Raw genomic sequence first — 22884 nt, 5'->3', positions numbered from 1 at the left:
TCGTTAAATAATCTCATTTCACAGGAGGGGAATGATGACAGCCTTCAACTGAGGCTTAGATAATTTCACTTTTGATTTTCAATTTTGATTGTGTTTTGATTGTTTTTACGTGTTTTAAACTAATAATTAAAATAAAACGAAACATCACTTTAGTTCAAAAATATTCAATAAAATTCCTAAACTTAAATTAGTGGATACTGGTGAGGTTATGTGAGAAGAGAATCAGTAAATTATTACAATTACACACAACAGGGAGCAGACAAAGCCTGGACATCTCAATATATATATTATAGGGCAATGTATTGCTACTGCAGTGCACAGCTAATCAAATAAAGGGGAAAAAGACACAGTCCTACGAAAACAATTCTCAGTGTTACGAAGTCCATAAAAAGGTAGAGATTAAATTAGTTTCAAAGATCAAAAGAAACAGAATGATTAAAAGATAAAAGAGACTGAATGATAAAAAAGATAGGATCAGCTGGGTCCAGTCGTTATAGAAATCAACACTGAAATTCATCTGGCTTTAAAGAGACTCGTCTCCAGTCATCAAGCTCAGTGTCAAAACACATTTAACGTGGCTCACACATGTCCTCAAGTACGCCTTCACTGGACCAAATATCATCTCACTATATTCTGCAGAAAACCTCAAGGTTATATAGCCCACAAAATATTGCCATAATTACCTATTGTATGTTGATGCCAGTTCATGAAAACCTAATACTGACCTATGGATTACAATCGGATCTGTCTGATTCACGACAATATCAACTTGGTTTGCCAAACCATAATTTAAGATAAGGTAAAAGCAGTGATAATAGCAGGATTCAAATGAGAAAATGCTAAAATTACAGTAAATGAGGAGTATTAAACATAAATCAAATTAACGGCATGAACTTGCAAAACGCTGAAGCAGTGTTGTTTTTGGTGTTTCCCTCGCATACATTTCTTATAGTGTTATCTTTGTCAGGGACAAGACAATAGTCTTCAAAGCTAAAGAAAAACAAAAACAGCCTTGCAGTCTTCCTATCATAGGCTTATTTAGAAGAGGCCACTGAAAGAAACAGATGCACCTGAATGACGAACTGGACCACCTACGCTCAAACAACCTTTCTGACAACATACCCTCACCCCTTTACATAGGCCACCCAGGCCTCTGCTAGCCCCCCAGGTTCATTTCTCTCAGAGCAGGCATTCCAGAGGCCCAGCTGTCCCAGACACCACTGCACCTTCTGTCTAATCGCACACTTTTCTGGATGGCCATGAGCCTAGCCCCACAGGTTTGCACTAAAATGCAGGAAATGCACCGATGACGTATTCTAACCAGGCAGTGGCATGTGCCATTAGAGTATCACACCCAAAAGGAGGAAACGCATCCGGGACAAAGTGTTGGAAGGTACGTATAATACATACCGAAGGTCAACATCTCCCCAGCACTACCTGACCTCTGAGTACTTGGACATCACAGTTGTATACTACGTTCATCGAAAAATAGTCCCACATCAAACCATGTGTCTTCAACAAGGATTAAACAAGCACAATGGTGGGACTGCAGCCACTGTGGGTTCTTCTTATTCCCATTACGAGCTAAAAGATCTTTAAACCCTTGTTTTCAAGCAAAACAATATTGTTAGGTCAGCACTTCTAACCCAGGTGTGGTGTGTGCACGACATCTGTGAACTGTGGCTGGGGCACAGAACCTCAGCAAGGCTCTGCAATTGGTACCTCTTCTTTGTAACCAAGTGTTAGATGACAATCACTAAAGACCAGCTTGTGCTATGTGGCAATTGGTTGAAAACTGAACCTGGGGAGAAATACAAGCACTTTTTCTCCGCTGTGAAAATGTTCTCAGTTGTACAAAATAACCCACCGAGTTGAACTTTGTTCGGGTTGTTGAATTACATTCTCAGTGGCCAGACTCTCCTCCGAGCTTTATCTAACTGGGTCCAATACAGCCCTATGATACAACAGGTTAAGGTGGTGGTGGGGAACCAGATGTATGCTCTGTCATGCTTTTCAGTCTAGATCAACTGTGAGTTTGTACTCATGAACAATTGTCACTTGCCATTTAATTAACATTTTCAATCATCCAGTTAGTTATGTCCTTGTACTTTGGCCATCTGAGAAAGCGTAAAATCAGAGAACATTATTAAATAGAGACATTTCACAATTAAATAATTCTTGGTAGGTCATTGTAAGTTAAGAGATGGCCTCAGAGCTTTTTCACCACATCATGTTAGACTAAAATTTGGGACTGAAATCAATTAATGTCAACAAAGTCGGATGGAGGAACCTAGAACTGAAGCTATTGTATTTCCTGTGATGCACAACCTTTCCTATCTTCCTTGTGGGGAACACCTACTGTCGAAAGCTTTCCATGTCAATCTATTTTGCCCGGAACAAAACTGGCCACAGCCGATGCAGCAATGGTAGTTCCTAGCAAGGTGTTCCACTTTCTGTTGTGTCTGGGCACTCAGTTAAGGTGCTGCCAACCAAAACGTTTGCTGATGGGCAACACGCCATGGCAAGAGTTAATGCTGCCAACACAGTGAGTACTACCTCTCACGAAAATCAATACAGCAGGGGTTGATCGGGTATCAATGTTCATCACAAAGGCAGTGTCAGTCCCCACCTTGCATGTGCCGGAAAGCTTGTTCTTCAAAACCCAACTCTCAGCCCAGTATCAAAAAAAACAAAAGAAGGAGGAAGCATAGAGGAATGCATATTCAGTGACCTGAATATGTCCTTTGCACTTGACCACACATTCTAAATTTCACACCATAAGGATGTGAGAAAGACTCGATAAGCTTTTTGCTCGCAACCTATGCTTGCATCTGACAATGAGTGTGACTGCTGGTAAAAATGGTAGCTTCACTGGTCCCAGCATGGCCTGTGCACTGCAAATACACAACAAACTCTGCTATGCAAATGCTGACAATGTTTTATTCATAACAGTCTTTTTTAAATCTAGAAATTTGGACATATGCTGTATTTACAAAATATGTGGTGTGAAAATCCTTTAAGGTTAAATGGAAGGGCATGTAACCAGAGGCTTGCCCTGGTTGAGTTGCTAATATTGATGTGCCCTTGAGCAGGACAATTAACCCCTTACTGCTTCAGCCATCTGACATTAAAAGACTCTGAGTCTACAGGGAAGCTTTCATAGGGTCAATGTGTGTGGTAAGAAGGTCAACGAGAGTGCTGCTAAAAAAAAGCATGGATGCTTTGATAGCAATCCCTGGATTAATAAATGTTTAAATATAGGCACAACAGGCAGTCTGGGGTTGGCACAAATACATCAAAAATATCTTGTTACAATTACAAAAACTTGCTCATCAAATGTACCAAGATAAAATACAAAATACTGGTATGAGAAAAGTAATTTGTAATTTGAAAATACAAAAATGCCTTCTAACTGTCGGAATATATCAAACTGATATCACACTCTAGGCATTTATTAGCTTCAATATGGGTCTGACCCCTGTACATTGAACCCCTCTGAACTGCCCCGGTGTGTGCCATCCCAAGATTTTCTGTGGCCCCACCTGACCACCTCTATGAAATGTGTCTGGGACTTCCACTGGTGCATGCTGGGTGGTTTTGTCAGTCAAAGCAACCACTGACTGACTGAGTGAAGAGCCAATTGCAGTTGGAGGAAGTGAACAGTCAGGTCCCAGTGATGCACTAGTACTTTCAGATGATATCAACACTGGGCATTTAGCAGATGCCTTTTTCAAGAGCGATAAAGTGCAGTGGAGCAAGTTTATGTCCAAAAGATCTCCAACTGGCAGGCAGTGCAAAAGACACAACGCAGTACCATTACAACAGTACAAAATAGTACTGACAACCTAAAAAAAGGTTTTTTGCCTTCCCTCACAACGCAGTTCTTTTATGACAGATTAAGTTGTTTTTCCGCACAATTAAAATGTTTTTTTTTAATTTCAGCTTTCCGATCTAACCAACACAAAAGTCCACCGGTTACACAAAAGTTGCTCGCTAGTAAGCATAGTTCCCAGCTAATTGCTCCATTTAGGAAGCTTCCACTAGCATGCAATATCTGATCATATTTTGAATGCATACCTTTATCTGAGGGGAAATTTGCACAAAATGTTGAAGCAATTAATAAAGCAAACAATCAAATATGTTTTTTTTTTTGCTCATTTCTGACCAGAGCAGACCCGCAATCCCATTTATTTAGCTTTTGGCTCATATATTCACACACAAAAAACGCTCTTATTAAAACTGTGTGTGTTTAACATGAATTTCTTTGCTCTTGTTGACAGAAGAAGGGAATGAGAAAATAAATACAGAGGACTGACATTTGAGACAAAATGATTCATAACTCAATTCTGCGACCCTTGCTGGGTCCAGACCTTTGAATCCACCAAGTTCAGTTGACTGATTCTATGGAGTCTGGCATCGTGACAAGAAACAGAGGTTTCTCTGCTGAAAAAGCAGATGATCAAGAGGCCGCTGAGGGGGGATGATGATTAGCCAATTAGCACTACGGGCGGGGCTAACATAGCTGTTATGCTGCTGTGCTGCTGACAAGATGTACACCGGAACCAAGGACGAAACTGTCAAACTAGGAAGTGCTAATAAAATATGATTCCAGGCTCTATTTCTTACCTCATTCCTCAAATGTTTACAGAAACATATTTTACTGAACGGTCACTAGTGATTGATAAGGGCAAACTGAATCCCCCTCCCTGACTGAAATTGCTTTGACTGAAGTTGGAAAAGGCGTGTAAAGAGCTGACCATTGTCTGATCAACTGATGGGATGGGAAGATGGGATGCTGCATAAAACATAAATAAAAGAGAATGTGATCATTTGATAATTCTTTTTGACAAATATTCAATTGAAAACAGCACAAAGACAATGTATTTCATGCTTTCCCTTCATCAGCTTCATTGTTTTTTGTAAATATATGCTTATTCTGACTGGGAAGGTACTTTGGTGAGGTATAATGTGAGAGAAAGCTCAAAGTGAATTTTGGGTTCAAGTTTAATACTTATGCCTGCTAACCTCTCTTTTGCTGTTCATGAATTTAACTTCATGTGTTAAAATTGCCAAATGCAAATATTCATACAGTCCCGGTTTACTATACTCTTGGAATCTCCTGCTGCAACAATGCATTCCAGTTGACTGTCTGAAATGATTAAGCAAGAAGCCTTTCTCAGTATGTGCTGAGTGGTGTGAACCATGACATCTTGGATGGGTCACCAGCCAATCACAGAACCAACACAGACTGACACAGATCAACTCACTTTGATGCTAAAGGGCAGTTTGGAGTGTCCAGTTCACTTGACTTGCATGCTTTTGGAATGAATGAGTATTTCCACAAAAACACAGGGAGATCACGCAAACTCAACAGGGAAAGGACCAGAGATCAACAAATGTTGTTGTAAGGTAACAATGTTAGACACTGAAACACTGCTGCTATCACCAAATATTCAAAATGTACCAAGCAGTATATCTAGTTTTTTTTTATTTTTAAAAAGAAAGCTCCACCTTTACCAGCTGCAAAAATTAAAGGAATGTTTTTATTAATAAATAAATAATGAAAATTCAACAATATAACATTCATTATTTGGAAATGGGCCATTCTGCATAGTACTTTTGCTTTTTGTACTGTAAATACATTTTGATGCTAATGTTTTTGTACTCTTAATCTGTTTTCACTCAAATTTTGAATGCAGGATTTTCATTTGTAGCAGAGTATTTCTACACTGTGGTATTGTTACTTTTACTGATCTGATTAGATCTGAGTATGTCTTCCATCACTGAGCTACAATATCTAAGCCTCTGCAGTCATTATTACTAACACCCTAATGTAAAGACATTCACATAAACATATACAACAAGTGAATATCAATGAATGCCAGCAACTGCTCAATTTAATTAATTATTTTACTTAAATTTAAATTTCTAGTAATTTCAATTTATCAGTTAAGTCAATAGTGCAAAATAAACAACCAAATGCATTCAACAAATCACTTAATTGTAGAATATATCTAGGGAGAGGGATATGATTCTGCTCTGCAGGCAGAGTAGATACCCTTTTCTTTCAATGGGCAGTATTCAAAGAAACCCATTCAACCTCCTACAGGGAGAGAAAGATGGCAGGCCAGGAAAGGCAAATGTGTTCGAAAGAGCCATTGCATTTTCCTACAGCAAAAGTAGGAAAAAAAGGAGACCTGGACCCCTGACCGTTACAGTTCACTAAACTTCGCTGGATGATTACTGCTCAAAACATCTCCAGACACACACGCAATAATCACAAAGTCAAAGGCTTATCCACACAATGATACCAAAATATTGAAACTCCACGCCACAAATAATGCTACAGTTACTTAGCCCCAGAGGAGACCAGGTTATCGCTACTGGAGAGAACTTGGAAAGGTGAAAAGAGAAGTTAAGATGAATACACTGACGGACACAGATGAAATACACATCAAAAGCCAATGTTTTCCAAACATTTTCATCAGGTTCAGATTACAGAAGTGAGAGTAAATGCCTACAAATAGGTTCATACGTATTTATGGGTATTTTTGATGACCAAATAATAAATACCCTCATAATAAAGATGAAAGTCCATACTTTTGACTCATAACTGTTGCTATGTATACAATGTGCTGGAGGACAGAAACAAAACAGCCCAAAATGGTGTCACTGTCCAAATACATACTGACCTATCTGTATGAAACCCAAACCACCCTCACACCTGTAGGCTGGCCCAAAACTAAACTTCTTCTTCCAATAATTACAAGGTTTCACACATGGTAGACATGGGGGGTTAATCCCTGGCAACAGTTCATCAGTTCCCTCTATGCATGACCCCAACTAGGCAACACCATGTGGACAGGTCAGGTGACAAGCAATCTCCTTATTAACACAACTAACAAAACAGACACACTCCTTTATACATTCTGTGGTTCCATCACTTTAGATCTGCTGTAATTTAGGTAGAAGGTTAGTCCAGTGGTTTGAGTGACCACACTCACAACCACACATCCCATGGGGGCACAGGGCAATCCTTGATTTGAGTCTGTAGAGATATACACTCAGTGGCCACTTAAGCAGGTACAACAGTACTATCTAACATCAACAACTTCAAAAGTAGAAGTAGAAGTAAAAATCATGGCACAGCTGTTGAATTACATTAGATTGTACAGGTGTACCCAATAAAGTGCCCACTGTTACAACCTCCTTGAGCTGAGGATGTCTCATTTTCCTGGTCCTGTAATTTACTGGCCTCTCTGTCACAGAAGTCCAGGGAGAGACAAAAGGGGAAGACAGAGGTGTGACATGGGACTACAGTATTGGAGATGCAATGAGACAGGAGGGATGAGAATATTGATTATTTTGGAGGATAGAGAGAGTTGTTTCCAACAATTACGTACATACCTTGTTGTTTTTTGGATCCTTTGTAGATAACTGGCTTGCTTGGTCATTAAAGTCGGTCTCCCGTGTACGTTACCCCCGGGATGTGTGGTTTAGAGGCCCATACGTCAGCTCTTCAACGGAAAAATATAATAGATAATTAGCTATCTGCAGTTATACTTTCTTTTTAAACCTACTGTGATCATCCACAGTTACAATGCTGAGCTTTTCACCTATCTCTAATGCACTGTCAAACAAACGATATGTGCAAAGACTGAAGTAACCATGGAGCAACCTTCCTACATACAAGCTAGCCATGTTATCTAGTTGAGCAAGCTACGGTTGAGCATAATCAGGTCTACTAATATGCCCACAACTAAGTGTTGCTAACATTAACAAATCGAATAACTGAAGCTAAACTCTGGATGCCAACAAGATGCCTATAACTGCGATTAATTAGCAGTAAATGTAGGCTACCTCTCATTTGGTTATGGTAGTTGGTGTTGTGTTGCCCACATCCGCTAACTGCAATTAGAATCGTACTAGCTATTGTCAACTACAACAGACAATGTAATTGTTGCAGCTCTCTACAGCAACTGTGCTGGTAAATGCAAGGTTGATGCCGAAAAAGGACAGTAGGACCTTGGCAGAGCAGTGTGTATAATTGTAATACTATTACTAACATCCAACTAGGTGTTATAACTATGTGTCATATTTCTTTGTTACTGCAAAAAGTAAGATATTACTATAATGTGTTAATTTTGCAATGCATTACAGTTATTTATTACCCCAATGTTGAAGTAATGCATTATTTAATGTGTTATGCCCAACACTCCAGACAACATATACAAGGCAACACATTGTGATTCTACTGGGACAGTTCAGTGTGTCAGCTGAAGAGGCTGTCAGGGCAGTTATAGTTTTGTTAACATGTTATGCTGTGTCATGTACTACAGTCTAATGGTCCATTTCTTCCTTTCATCCTCACTCCTCCACGTTTAGATTATTTATTCATGTAAAACGTAGTACTGTTACAGTTCATGTCACCTGTCATAGCAAGTCAAACTTATTTTAAAAGCCCAAACTCAGAGAAACTCAAAAATGAAGGGAAGCAAGAACTGTTTCCAGCTTTAAGGATGATATTAGATGAGTCAGTGTGAGTTAAGAATATAAATATAAGACTTGAGTCACGACTGGGCATCTGACAGATCAACACTGCCATTCTTCGAGTACCACGCTCCAGCAGGACTAAAATAGCTTTAACATGGCTGACAGATTACTTCCTCTGCGAGCACGAGTGTGTGTGAAACATTAATTATGTAACAACCAGAGGTAGATGCATAATCAGGAACTCTGATGCCATGCAATAAATTTTATGCAGAAAGGCAAGAATACAAATGGATACGCATGCATGCACGTGCGCACACAGAGAAATTACAGTAGCCGCTGGCTCTAGCCTCAAAGGGAAAGGATATTTATGACATTGGCCAGAGTAATGGAAAGGGATTTGTAATTTTTGATAGATTATGAGTGAAAAATAATTCAACAAAACCTATTTCAAATCAGAGATATTCTAAAGTAACCTACTGTGTCAATGCTTTAACAATTTATGACTAATATTTTAACAAATAGCAATATCAATACTTTCTAATCAATGACTATCACTATCACAAGCAACACTGGCTATGCCTCATTAACTGCAAGGTTTTCGCTTCCTCATAACTACCCACAAGAACTGACATAATTCCCATACCAATCATGTAGTACATTAAGAAGCTTCAAACACAAAAACATTTTTAAAACATTTTTGTCTCCTACAGCATCCATATCTGCTCTGTAAATCATTATTCTGTGTTCTCATTTCCGAAAAATCAGAAAACCAAATGGGAGAATTTTAGATTTTTTGGTTTCATGATGGTACACCCTATTTTGCATTAAGTCAACAGAATCTAATTTACAAACATGAACACATCTTTTCCCGCACTACTGCTTGTTGAACAAGAGACAAAACAAGTATTCACTGGGGAAAAGTGCACTGCTAACATGTAGGTTATATAGCCAATTAAGTGCTCAGCTGCAGCACATTATACAGCATGTTAACATACTTGTAATTGCAATTTTCACACCGGTCTACTTAAATGCTGTTGTCGTCCTTCCCCTTCAATACCAAACCAGAAAATAATCACATTTACGTTTGGACGAGAGAATTTTGTTTTTGTTTTGTTTTTTTTAATTACGTAATTTTTACGTTTGTTTAATCTATTGACACATTAATTGGCAATTAATTCTCTGGCAATTTTTCTGACTAATTGATTATGTTGCAGTTCTTATCAGCAAGTCTACCCCTTTTCGGTTTGGTTATTAATTCCTAGCTGGGGAAATTCGGGTGGTACAGGCAGCAGACAATAGCATGGAAATAGTAGGAAAATAACACAATACAGGAATACAAAATTCAAAACAAAAGCTGACTGTTTATGTACATTTTATGCAAAGAACTACAAAAAATGTAATATATTGCCACAAGGAACTTTAAAAAATATTGCCATAAAAATATGACACCAAAAACAGCCAAAAAAAAAGCAGTATCAGATCAGATGCCGGCCATCTGAGAGAGCTTCAGGGTCAGATCAGAAGACTCTGCCCTTAACATACAGACATCACAATATATAGCATGGTGTTTTGTCTTACTCCACCCATACCTTTCCTAACTCAAAAAACAGATCATGTTCTGGGCATATGTGCCACTAAGGAATGTTTTCCTTTGCGACAATCTATATCTCTTTGAGAGGTTTACGTCCCAATAGCCCCTCTATAAACTTAACCACCTCTGTTTTTCCTTTTCCTGACCAGACCTTACGTGGCCTCACATACCACAACTAAAAGTTGTCTCCATTCCAGACATCAGTTTACCCCTGATCATGCTTGATCTGACATATATTTGATATTTGGTTGGTCTGATCATATACCTCACTAACATCCTCTTCTCAGGACAGAGCCAGCTCTCCTGACCAGTTTGTTCAGTCTCTTTCTGTCCCTCTCAGAGCTTCCACAGCCCAAACTGACCACTGCGTAAAAAGACTGCAGATGCAGCCACAGAGTCATAAAAGGTTTTCAACAGTCTCCTACATACTCCAAAGGACCTCAGTCTTCTCAGCAGACGGAGACGACTTTGGCCGTCCTGTACAGTTGAGGTGGACACCTAGGTGTTTGTACTCCTCCACCATGTCAATGTCCAAACCCTGGATACTCAACGGTAGAGTCTGCAGCGCTTTCACAGTTCGGAACTCATTCACCACCTCCTGAGTCTTGCAGCCATTGATTTGCATGCTATTTAGTCCACACCAGTCGACAAAGTTAGTGATGACTTCCCTGTATTCCAAAACGTTCCCCTGTGATATACATCCAATAATGGCCGTATCATCTGAAAACTTCTGGAGGTGGCAGCTGTCTGTGTTGTGTCTGAAGTCCGATGTGTACAGTGAGGAAGTGAAAAGGAGAGAGTACAGTACCCCGCGGAGCCCCGGTGATGCAAACTACCACATCCGACACACAGTCGCGAAGCCTCACATATTGTGGTCCGGTCTCCAGATTCAGGGTCCCTGCTGCTGTCACCGCTGTGGCCTGAGATAGTTTTCAGGCCCCTACAAACCTATCTGGCAAACATCTCCGGTGGAGATCTCCAGTCTTTCTGGTGGGAGTACCAGTGGAGCCGTGGCTGAATGGACAATCGCACAATCCACTGAGACTAGCAATGGAAAATATACAAGGAAAACACAAGAAAACACTAAAACAAAGAAAAGAGGTCAGAGGTGCTGTACCAAGCTGCCACTTGTGCCACTTGAACACGATGCAGATAAATGCAGACAGAGGTTGTATACTCAAATCACTACATCATGCTATGCTATATGATTAACCTCAGTACAAAACAGCATCACCACATCAATCTGCACCTACAACAAGCTATGTTAATGCTTAACTGGCACACACCTACAGTATAACTCACTTGTCTGATGTATACAGGCCATTCATTTACTTACCGATTTGTGGGTGATGCTACCAGTCCACCAGTCTCCATGCCCATTTACATTCCAAAGCTATCAGTTCTCTTTTATCAGTTCCCTTTTCCCAGGCTGCTGACAGTTGAGGCAGCAACATGTGTAAGAGTTGACATGGTTGACGCTATGACATGCTGACAGAAACATAAAAAGATGTTTAGATGTGGTCTGGAAGGGAATCAGCAATGCTTGCGTCGCCAAAGCCCAGTTTCTTGTCCCCACCTTCCCAAATGGACCTACTGTACTGGCAGTTCTTCCTTCCTAAGAATACTTCTAGAACATGCACGAGACAAATTCTGTGAGCTGCCACATTAGCAGGCAAGCATGTACCGGCAAGGTCAGTTATTAGCAACAGCATCATTTATAACTATTGATTTGATTCAAATCCATGCCTCCAGCGTGGCAGTAGTGATGGCAGTTTCTGTTGGTAGGTCTAACAGAGTGAATTAAAAAGGACCATACTAATATGCTAAACGTAACATGTTAAACATAGTGTTTGCAAACCAAATGCATGTCATCACATGTCAGCATCCTAATATTAGCATTCGGCTAATAAGGCTGACAAAGTAGTTCTTAGATGGATGAAAGTTGACTGATAGGTCCACTTATGTGGGTGTGACTAGAGTTTCAGTTTTATTTTAGGTTGTTTTTTTTTTTTTTTGCTTTTTTTAAGCTTTACTGTCTTCTGTGTAATTTAAAAAGTCTCTCAACTCTCTCTTAGAGTCAAAAGGCAGCAATTTCTGGAGGGTATAAACTCAAAATTTTGTTTTTGTGTGTGTATGTGTGTGGATCACTGTAAATGTGTGTCTGGATGTTAATTTGCAAACTCAGCAGAAAGAAACAAAAGAGGGAAAAACAAAGGTGGAGATTGGCTTTAGGCAATGTTACAGCATATATGGCCAGTGATCTCCAGCTGCAGCGCTGTGTCTCTGAGAACTTATGTGTATGGGAAGAGTTTTCAGCACCATGCAGGGTCCAGATGTCCCAGCAAGAACAACAAAACTGGAAAAAGGGTACAAATAACTTTTGTTTGTACTTGCACTGCTATCATACTGTTTTAAGTCCAACATATAAACACATATCGGTTGGAAGCAGCCTAATTGCTGTTTGCATGGATGGTCAAGTACACAGCATCTTCTGTCCTGTTGTGCTTTCTGTAGAAATGTGAACTGCTTTGCATTAAAACTGTAAGTTATTTTTGTATATTATAAACAACAATAGCTCATTAGAGGACATTTTATGAGTATGAAACAAGTTACAACAGCACATTATTTCAATAAAGTCTTGCTACTGCAGTATTTATCTCCCTTGATAACTACAGATAGCATTCGCTAATGTCAGTGCCCTTCTGGTAACATTTTTTTGGTCATTCTTTCCCCTCCTGTCGTCTCACCATCCAGTATTCTGAAGCCATTTAAAACAGAACACAGTAGCATAGAACCCAATACAAAAGATCTTGCATCTCTATGCAAGCACTTTTTTGTCTGCTATGCCTACTAAAACAGAAGATCAGCTCTTGCATATGCTTGACATGCAACTATCCTTGGGATGGGTCATAATTTTCGAAATTTTGAATAGTGATTAAGTTATAGAGAATCAAATATTTTATGCAACTATCGCCTTGTCTTTAAAAAAATATATTTTCTCTTGTTCTTTTTTCTGCTTCGCTTGAAATGCCCATCCTTAAACTATACTGAAATCTAGTTTTGTCTCCTGACAAAACAATTTGTGTGTGTGTGTGAGAGATTTTTCTGAAAAATTAGCCAGGAGCTGTCCTTTCAGCACCACATCTCTGCTCAGTTGCTGCCAGTTTACTTTGAAAAAATAGGAATTGGCATCTAGTCAGTGAACAGAAGTCAGAGTCGATATGTACTAGACTGAGAATTCCTCGCAAAATAAGTCCCACTGATGTGTTACAACTGGTGAGAAGTCGGAGTAAGCTGCACTTGGCAGGAGACTGTAGTTCTAAAAAGACTGTTTGAATCACCAGGGTTCAGAAATCATCTAGCATGGCAACATTAGACTGCGCACTGCCTGCTTACTTTTCTTTGTATTTCTCTTTAAACTGCTCAGTTCTTTTGTGCAATAGAGTGTCTTCCCAGTGACCACACACAACACCAGAAATTAATTTAAATAAATCAAGCAGCGGCGCACCATCTCAGTTAGATTTAAACATTGACCAGTGTGTGACTTTTTCTTTAAAAAAAAAAAAGCAAAAACAATGACAACGAGGAAAAAACTTGTCCAGTGGAGCTTTAAAAACAATGTCATCAGCTGTATTTTTGGCATGTCGTTTGAATTTCACCACTGTTCAAAGCACTTGTCAAAACGCCATACATCTCATACGAGGTTTGTGCAGGATTTAGGTGAGCCTTGGTGACGAGCCCCCTGACAGCAGAGCGAATATTCCAATCACGCCCTGCCTGTAATCAATGACAGAAGGTCACACATACACCTCAAAACATTCACGACATATTGATACACAACACATTCACACACACACATGCAGCAAAACAGACTTGTGTCTACTGCCTTGCAAATTTTACACACATACACATACACATGCAAATGCAAAACAGATGCAAAACACACAAGCACACACAGACTCACATTCTTGGATCAATACATTAGGCCATAACCCCAGAGATGAACCATATGGAACATCAATTGGCTCATCAATCACACAATCACCTAAAATGGCAGGGTCACTCAGTGTGTGTGTGTGTGTGTGTGTGTGTGTGTGTGTGTGTGAGAGACAGAGTGAGTTTGTCTGTAGTGTGTCTTGCATGTCAGCTCACATTTAAAGGTTATGAATACATTTCCTAGATCAACCGAATGTATGGGTTGGTTCCAGTGAAACTGTGTGTCACTTTGGCTAGTGTGTGTGTGTGTGTGTGTGTGTGTGATTGGGTGTTTGTGGGTCTGTGCTCAGATCTATAGCAATTGATTACAGGAAGCAGCAGTATGTGTGCCTGTGTGTCCCTGTGTGATAGGCTCATATTTAAAGGTTATGAATAGGTGTCAGATATTGACTGTGTCTAAGTTAGTGTTCTTGCTTGCGCATGTGTGTGTGTGTGTGTGTGTGTATGCGTGAGATATGGACAACCTGTCCACTAAACATCTGAGAGCTGTAAACTTTTATTTTAAACATAAAGACTATAATTAACACTTTGGCCTTTAATTATTCTTTTGACCCCTGAAGCCAGCAGTAAATGACCTTTCTATTAAAGGGACATTGGCCCTAATCAAAACAACACCGCTCTGCAATGAGAAATGAAGATGACTGGTAGCATTTCATTGTGAAAGGTAATTTTGCCTGTGATCTCAGCGGTCATTGGTGAAGAAATAAGGAACTGATGAAGAGCAAAAGGCTATCTTATAAATCACAAATTCTTTAAAAGGTGCATTAAGGAAAACACTTCATTTCTGTAAGAGGCTGATATTATTGGTATTGAATAATAACTTTTGCAAGTGCCTTGGTTTCTGGTTTTCTTTTCTGTCCACATTCCCTCTCCAGGGTCCCATCACCCTCCACCACCCTTGCATTATCACCTGCATTATCATCAAGATGATTCTAAACATAGGCACCAGCATAAAGGACTGGTCCAACCAAATTTAGAAAAAAAGCATATTTTCTGACTTACATCTGGTGGTATCAGCAACGAGCAGTTTTGATAGGGATTATTTATTCTGTGTACAGGAAGTAGTGCTATTGACAATTTTAATGTAAAATTATTCAATGCCATGATCACCATAGACAAACTTCCAGCCGCCTGTAATGCACAGGATTGGTGGCAGAAATCCAAGACAGGTATCTTTTAAAACCTGGAAAGTATATGCAAAGAATCTCTCAACTTCAGATTCCAAAGTCACGGAATATATAAGAGAGATGTAAAAGCTCTTTTGCATCTCAAAACTTACACATTTTTAATCAAAGATTATGATTTGTTCTACTGCATTCCTGTTGAGAAAATTGGTGTATGACATCTTAGGCCCAATTGAACCTCTAATGACAGGAGGATTTTTTCATGAGTCTGAGCCCCTGAGCGATGGTCATTAGCACACTGTAATAATGTAATTTTACCATACAAATATTACTTTACAAAATAAGATTTTTTTGTTTTGCAAACTTGCTTTTTTCTCTGTCACCTGGGTAGATGTAGCTCAGGAGTTAGGGCTGGTCGTCTACTGATCACAGGGTTAATGGTTCAATCCCCACCTTCTCCTGACCACATGATGTTGATGTGTCCAAAGACACTTTGATTCAAAGACACTAATACTTAAAAGATAATTTGATTCAAAGACACTTTGATTCAAAGACACTAATACTTAAAAGACACTTTGATTCAAACACACTTTGATTCAAAGACACTAATACTTAAAAGACACTTTGATTCAAAGACACTAATACTTAAAAGACACTCTGATTCAAAGACACTTTGATTCAAAGTATTCAAAGTATTAGTGTCTTTGATTCAAAGACACTAATACTTAAAAGACACTTTGATTCAAAGACACTAATACTTAAAAGACACTTTGATTCAAAGACACTTTGATTCAAAGACACTAATACTTAAAAGAACTTTGATTCAAAGACACTAATACTTAAAAGACACTCTGATTCAAAGACACTAATACTTAAGACACTCTGATTCAAAGACACTTTGATTCAAAGTATTCAAAGTATTAGTGTCTTTGATTCAAAGACACTAATACTTAAAAGACACTTTGATTCAAAGACACTAATACTTAAAAGACACTCTGATTCAAAGACACTTTGATTCAAAGACACTAATACTTAAAAGACACTAATACTTAAAAGACACTTTTATTCAAAGACACTTTGATTCAAAGACACTAATACTTAAAAGATATGTAATAACATATTACATTATTGGCAAAAAGTTATTACGTTATTGGCTCAAAGGTTTTATTACATTATTGGCAAGTTATTACATTATTGGTTTTATTACATTTAAAATTGCCAAAATTATTACGTTATTGGTAGTTATTACATTATTGGCCGTTATTACGTTTTTGGTTGCTACAAACCCGAACCCTGGGTTACACCCAAGCCACTGGGCATGCAATAGCTAATGCATTCCTAATCGGCAGGATAAATTGGGTGGGTTGCATCAGGAAGGGCAACCGGCATAGAACATTTTAAAAAGCTGCCAGAAGAAGAATGAGCTTTATTTTCAGTCACCGTCTATCTGGCCTCATCTCATGTTGGATGCAGGCAGCGTTTTACACTGCCAAGTGTACCATTACACTATACACTATTCAAGCGTACACACTCAACCACACAAACATGGCTGGCTGTAAACTCAGTCAGTCTACACAGCCACAAAAACACTCGCACACATCAGAGAGGTAACTCTGATTCCCACAGTCTGAAGTGGACAATCTGCTGTTCCTCAGACCTGACACATTCCGTCATTTTTGTCTGTCCTCCTCTTCTTAATGTCTCAATTACTTTTTTCCTCTCCACTTCCTTTATATCACAGAAACTCCAGCCAAAAGCTTAACCATATCACATCAGCCTCGATGTGAAACACAAGCACGCTCCTCATTGATATCTCCTCTGAACAAACAAACACACACCAGCACAGAGTGATCATTCATTTCCCTTTGAGCCCCTTGGCCAAGCTACAGTGTGGGTCGCCATGGTAACTAAGTACTCTTCAAATGATGAGTTGTCTGGTAATACCACTTCCTGGGGTAAAAATCATTGCATGTTTGTGTACGTGTGTGTTTGCGTCCTGATTATGGGCACAGGTGCATCCAAGGGATATGTGCATACTCCCCCTGCTCCAGGCTCCTCAGAAATGATGGCCCCTCCAGTGCCCCCTCTGTCATAGCACTCAAAATCACTGATGACACCACATGGCCATTGATGCGAGATGGGTCGGCCGGCTGTCATCGTCGAGTGCAGACATACAAATTGGAGCTTAATGTGCAGAAAACAATAGAGATTCAGGACTCACACTTTCACAGACACTCGCCTACTCATCCCCTCCTGGATGTTATAGACAGCAGGGTGGCTCAGTTATTAGAGAGACATCACTCAGACGAGGAGACTGTTTTTTTCAGCCCTGTGCCCTGACCTGAATGGTGGTGGAGGGCAGAGGGACCATATGCTGATCAATAAAGCGTCACATTATTATAAAATAATAGGCACAGTGGTGAGGGTGGGAGAGTTGTTCAAGTTCCCAGGCATCATTATCTCCAAAACTTGAAAAATTCTGCCCACCATCCACCAACAACAAAAAAAGGCAACTGAGGGTTTTTTTCTGTCACAACTGAAAACATTACATATGTTATAACTAATACTTATCCAAGTGTACAGATCTGTTTTAGGAGCATCAGCACAATGTCCATCACTGTCTGGTCTGCTCCTGTCTTCTACCAACTCCCAGAAATATCTGCAATGTCATCTGTCCAGCTGCAGGACAGAGAGTGTACGAGAGTCAGTGGCTGTTTGCTTCTCAACGACCTGCATACTGTCAGAAAAGTGTGTCATAGATTGCCATGACCCTTCACACTCAGCCAAAGACTTGTAGAGACAGCACACTTTGGAAGACAGTACTTGTTCTTCACTACTGCTCCTAGAAATGCTTTTTCCTACCTCTTTACAAGCTGCCTTAAGACTGTGCCCCATGTCAGCTTGTCCTCAACTGCCAACATGTCTCTAAAATCACTCAATCGGCTGATTCTGTCATTATGTCAGTGGTTACAACTTTGTTGGTGAAGTAAGCAATTTTTTTACGATGTGGTTCTTTTCTCAACAGCACATTAAGGAACCACTTCTACCATTTAGGAGTCCTGGATAAAGATCTTAGCCCAATTTCCACTGTAAATCGTAGAATGGGTTGCTCCACTGATTATTGATCCTGTCTGCAGTTGGTGTTACTTTATACCCTTAGCCTCCGACCATGGCTGTCAACATTGGGGTTTGAAAATATGGGAAATTTTCCGGTGCCTTCCCTGTGCCATCCCACCACCCTTACCACTGTCCACATACCCCTTATAGACAAGGGGACGCAAAGTGAATCCCAAAGTCACTACTAGGCAACCACTTGCTTTAAACTATCAGAGCAACAAGGATTGGGTGAACTAGTTCCTATATTAAGTGACTACAATTAGGTGGTCAGAATTAGATACCTGGTTGAAAATGAAATGCTGTGAACATCCCTGCATTCTATAAACAAACACACAAAAGGGCAAATTAATTCAGCACTCAGCAGTTTAAATATTCATTAATTCCAGCATATGTACTTACATGTTAGGCTAAAACTGTGATTTTGAGAGAGGCTACTGGCAAGCGAGACAATTGGTAGGAGAGTGACAATAAAAATAGATGGGAGAGATCACGTTTCTGCACTTCTTGGCTGATTTGTCATGTTTGTTTAATGTCACCCCCCCGTGATATGATAAAATATGTGGCATATTTTACAAAAAGTAAGATCTCAACTGACATACATGCAAGGCTCCTCCCATTTGTTGATATACTTAGACAAACCTTTAGCCTTTTTGGCAGGGACCCCATCCCTCTCATGTTCATATTTCTTCTTCTTGTTTTATTGGCGAGTGCCATTTGAGTGAATGACTCTTCATCAACAAATGTTACATCTAAATTTCTACCTACTGCCACCTCCTGTACCAGAGGGGAACAAACAAAACACACCAAATAGAAGGTGTTGCCACCCATTAACATTATGGTATTTTTTATTTTGCAGTTTTTAACTCATCTTTCCTCCCAGCCTCTTTTTCAGCACTGCAAATCCTTACAGTCATGTCAAACCTCCTTTACAGAAATGAAGACCAAAAAGGTGAATACAGTCCTGATTTGATTGTGGAGTATATCATTTGAATTGTTATATACATTGTAAAGTAAACCATAGAAAGACTTTTTATCATCAACATACTGTGAGTTTTTACCGTGATATTCAGTCAGTGCATTGTCACCTGTCACTTATCACAGCTTCATGATAGCAAAACAACTTTTTGACGCATCATAAATGCAGTATTAAGTCTTTCAGTCACAAAGCCATTCAGTTTGAAAACCTCTGAGGCCCTTTGCTATGAAAAGGGAAATTTTTATGACTCAACACAAAGTCAACACATTAAAGATTAATTGCTGCAGTATATGTAAAACATGGGTATGATTGTTGTGTTTTAAGTGTGTGTGTGTGTGTGTGTGTGTGTGTGTGTGTGTGTATGTGTGTGTGTGTGTGTGCTTGTATTCTGCAGCACCATGCTGCTGTGTGAGCAATAATTTAAACAGCTAGATTTTATGCTCGGGCTAAATTGTCCCTCCAAGATACAAACGCGCACATGCGCACACACACAGAAGATAACATATTGTGTTATCATATTTATTTAAAGGCCATTTGGCTGAGAAGTGGCACGATCCACTTTACACAGAGGACCACAAAGAAAGCAGTCAGTAAGGGTTTGAGACAGCTCACGGTCATAAAGCTATAACAATACCTGATACAAGCCCTATGCAGACAGGTAATACCACAAGCAACAACGCAGCAACATACTGTTCAGACAACACAAATAACAGCAAAGCCACTGTTTGTGTGTGAGAGACTGAGTACGAGAAGTGCTTTGGGAAAGAAGGGATAAGTAAGAGTGAACATAGCATCCTGGGCTATTTGTGTTGTGTTGTGGTTACAGGGAAAATTGCAGAACATGCTGCAAACAATAATGACAATCAAAAGTTATTCAGTGGAACAGACCAGCAGGGACTGACTCAGTGTGTTGAGATGAGGCAGGAAATGAGCATTATGCCAGCAGCAAAGAACATTGTAGAGAAGAAAACAAGGGTGGAGCACTACAGAGGTGACCTGAGGTTGAATATCGAGCCTAGCTGGATAGAAAGCAACTTACCGCATGTCTACATATAACTCTATTTATCTGCTGTCTTCTTTGACATTGTTCAGCCAATCTCTATCTTTCTTTCCATCCTCCTCTTCTCATCCTGTCTTTCGCTGGTTGCCTCTTCATTTATCTCTCTGGAATTGCTTCACTGATATTCAAATACGCACTTATGCACACACACACACACACACACACCCTGACACACGCACACAGGCATTCACAGTTTGAGTTAGCTGCAGGTGGGACTAATTGTCCCAGCATGGGTGCACTTCTCCTCTTGTTCATCCTCATTTTGCCCCTCTTCTCTCTCCAGCTCCTATCTGGTCTTCACACTTCACCTGTTGTGAACTCATCCTTCCTCCCGGCCTCTTTTTTTCCTCTCCTCCCGCTAATCTGCTCTCCTCTCTAACTAGTTTCACGTCTTTCCTCTATCCTTTTCATCCTGTCGGTCAGACCATCTACAACCAAGCCTGGCTTTGCTGAGGACACACATACACACCTCAGACTTGGAAGCTGCACTGCAGACAGCAAACTCATTCATTTTTTTAATGAGAGATTATGGTTAAATCGGACACTGCTGAGTCTGACTGCAAAGCAGCAGGAGATGAACGAGTAGTTGGTTTTAACAGTTCCAAATTTTAACCATCCTTTGCAACAGATTGTCAGACCAGATGTTTGGTGGATTGGATGGTCAGTGTTCTTTTCTCTGGTTTATCTAATGTTCATATTGCAAATCATCAGCTCCCACAAAATGCTGCTCCCAAACTTTCAATCAACAAAAAAACTGACTGCAGCTCTAGTCACACAAGATGTCACGAAAGGCCCACACAAATGTGTTAAAAAAGTTCCAGGAGTGTTAAACTGTCAACTCATCTTAAAATTACCTATAGTTTTTTTAATTTGTATATTTAGTCATTTTATAATAAATGCTCTTTGTGTAGCAGGTCTCCAGCAATTTTTAGTGCTTTAAAATACAAACATCAAGATCAGAGTAGTTCATTTAAGGACAGGTGCTTCTGTCAGTCTGGAAAATGTAGAAAAATAGTATTATGATAGACCATGATATGATCATGTTTTATGATAGACCTAAGACAATCAAAACATCATGTAAAAGTGGGTACTTACTATCATTTTTTATGTTGTTTCAGTTGTACGTACAGCATGCTAAAAAAGGATATTTTTCTGGGTTCTTTATTTGTCTAAAGGTATCTAAGGTGACTGTCTCAAACTGAGGTACCATGTCGGTGGATTGGAGGGCAGCAGAGCCTCAGCGGGCAACAAAACAATAATCTCCTCTGTGATATGGTCACTGTTGTGATTAAAGACCTCTGACACCTCACACAGCGGCATCAGTGGTGAGCACCGAACAGCTGACTGAAGCAGCAACAACTCGCAGCAACCCTTTTCTATGCAGTAAACAATGGCAGTGGTGGTGCAGGCTATGATCTAAAATTACACAATATTTTGACATTGAGCAAAAAATGGCCTTGGTAAAGAATAGAAATAAACACACTACTACTTGCCAAAGATATAAAAGGTCCTTTAACATGTATATTGTTGTTTAAAATGCTGGAAATAAAATAAGTGCAGTTGTTTGTCTATTCTCTGAACTCCTTTTCTCTAAATCTCTTGCTATAGCAGAATAGACAAACTTAATTTCCTGCCTTGACAGAAGTTGTAAATAAATTGGTATTTGGTACTATTTAGTTAGAAAATGAGCAACAATGTTTTGCTGCTGTATTTCTCAATCCAACTAAATTTATCCTCTAGTGTTTAAAGTGGTGGCATCGTTTAAGGCCAATTCTCCTAATCAGTTAAAAGATAATCCAACCCATTCTGGGCTTCTTTCTTGCGCTCCTTCAACTCATACGGCAAGCAGCATGTTGTAAACATACCTTCTCACAAGTTCTCTCAAATGTTAAACAGCTGATTTGCAGCTTGTTAGAAAATACTTAAAATTCCCATCTGCTACATTGTACTTGGAGTGTCTGGGTGTCATCTTTCACTTCTGTGTACACTGTTGGAAAACTGCTGCAAATAGATATGTTCACATCTATTTCCCTCTAAAAATGTGACTAATGAAACTATACAGGTGATATATAATTGATTTGTATTTGGTAATTTCTGAATAAATTAATTAATAGAGTCAAACTATGCTTAGTCACCTCTCACAGGCAGAAATCTTCCTCTATTTGGAAATCACAGCAGACTGTGATTGCATTGTTGGCTCCCACAGTGATGGATGGTTTAGATGTCTGGTGGTCGGTTTTTGGTGGAAGAAGGAAATGAAACGTGACACAGAAACGTGACATAAGGTAAACTTATTCAGAGCTTAGCGGTGAGCAGCAAAAATGGTGGACCACGCTGCTGAGCAGCCCCAGTCAGTAAAGAAACATTTTTTAATAATTTTCTTTTAATTAGTCTCACCTTAGATAACAAAAGACATTGTCACTGTTTGCTTTAGATAACTGAGTGCTTTGATTACAGTTATTAGTAGTAGTAGGATTATAGTATTAAATGCAATGTGTTAATAATTTAACTTTCAAATTATTGGCAA

Source organism: Chelmon rostratus, chromosome 16 (assembly GCF_017976325.1).
Source record: "Chelmon rostratus isolate fCheRos1 chromosome 16, fCheRos1.pri, whole genome shotgun sequence".
Lineage (NCBI taxonomy): Eukaryota > Metazoa > Chordata > Actinopteri > Chaetodontiformes > Chaetodontidae > Chelmon > Chelmon rostratus.
Note: the sequence above shows the minus strand (reverse complement) of the source record.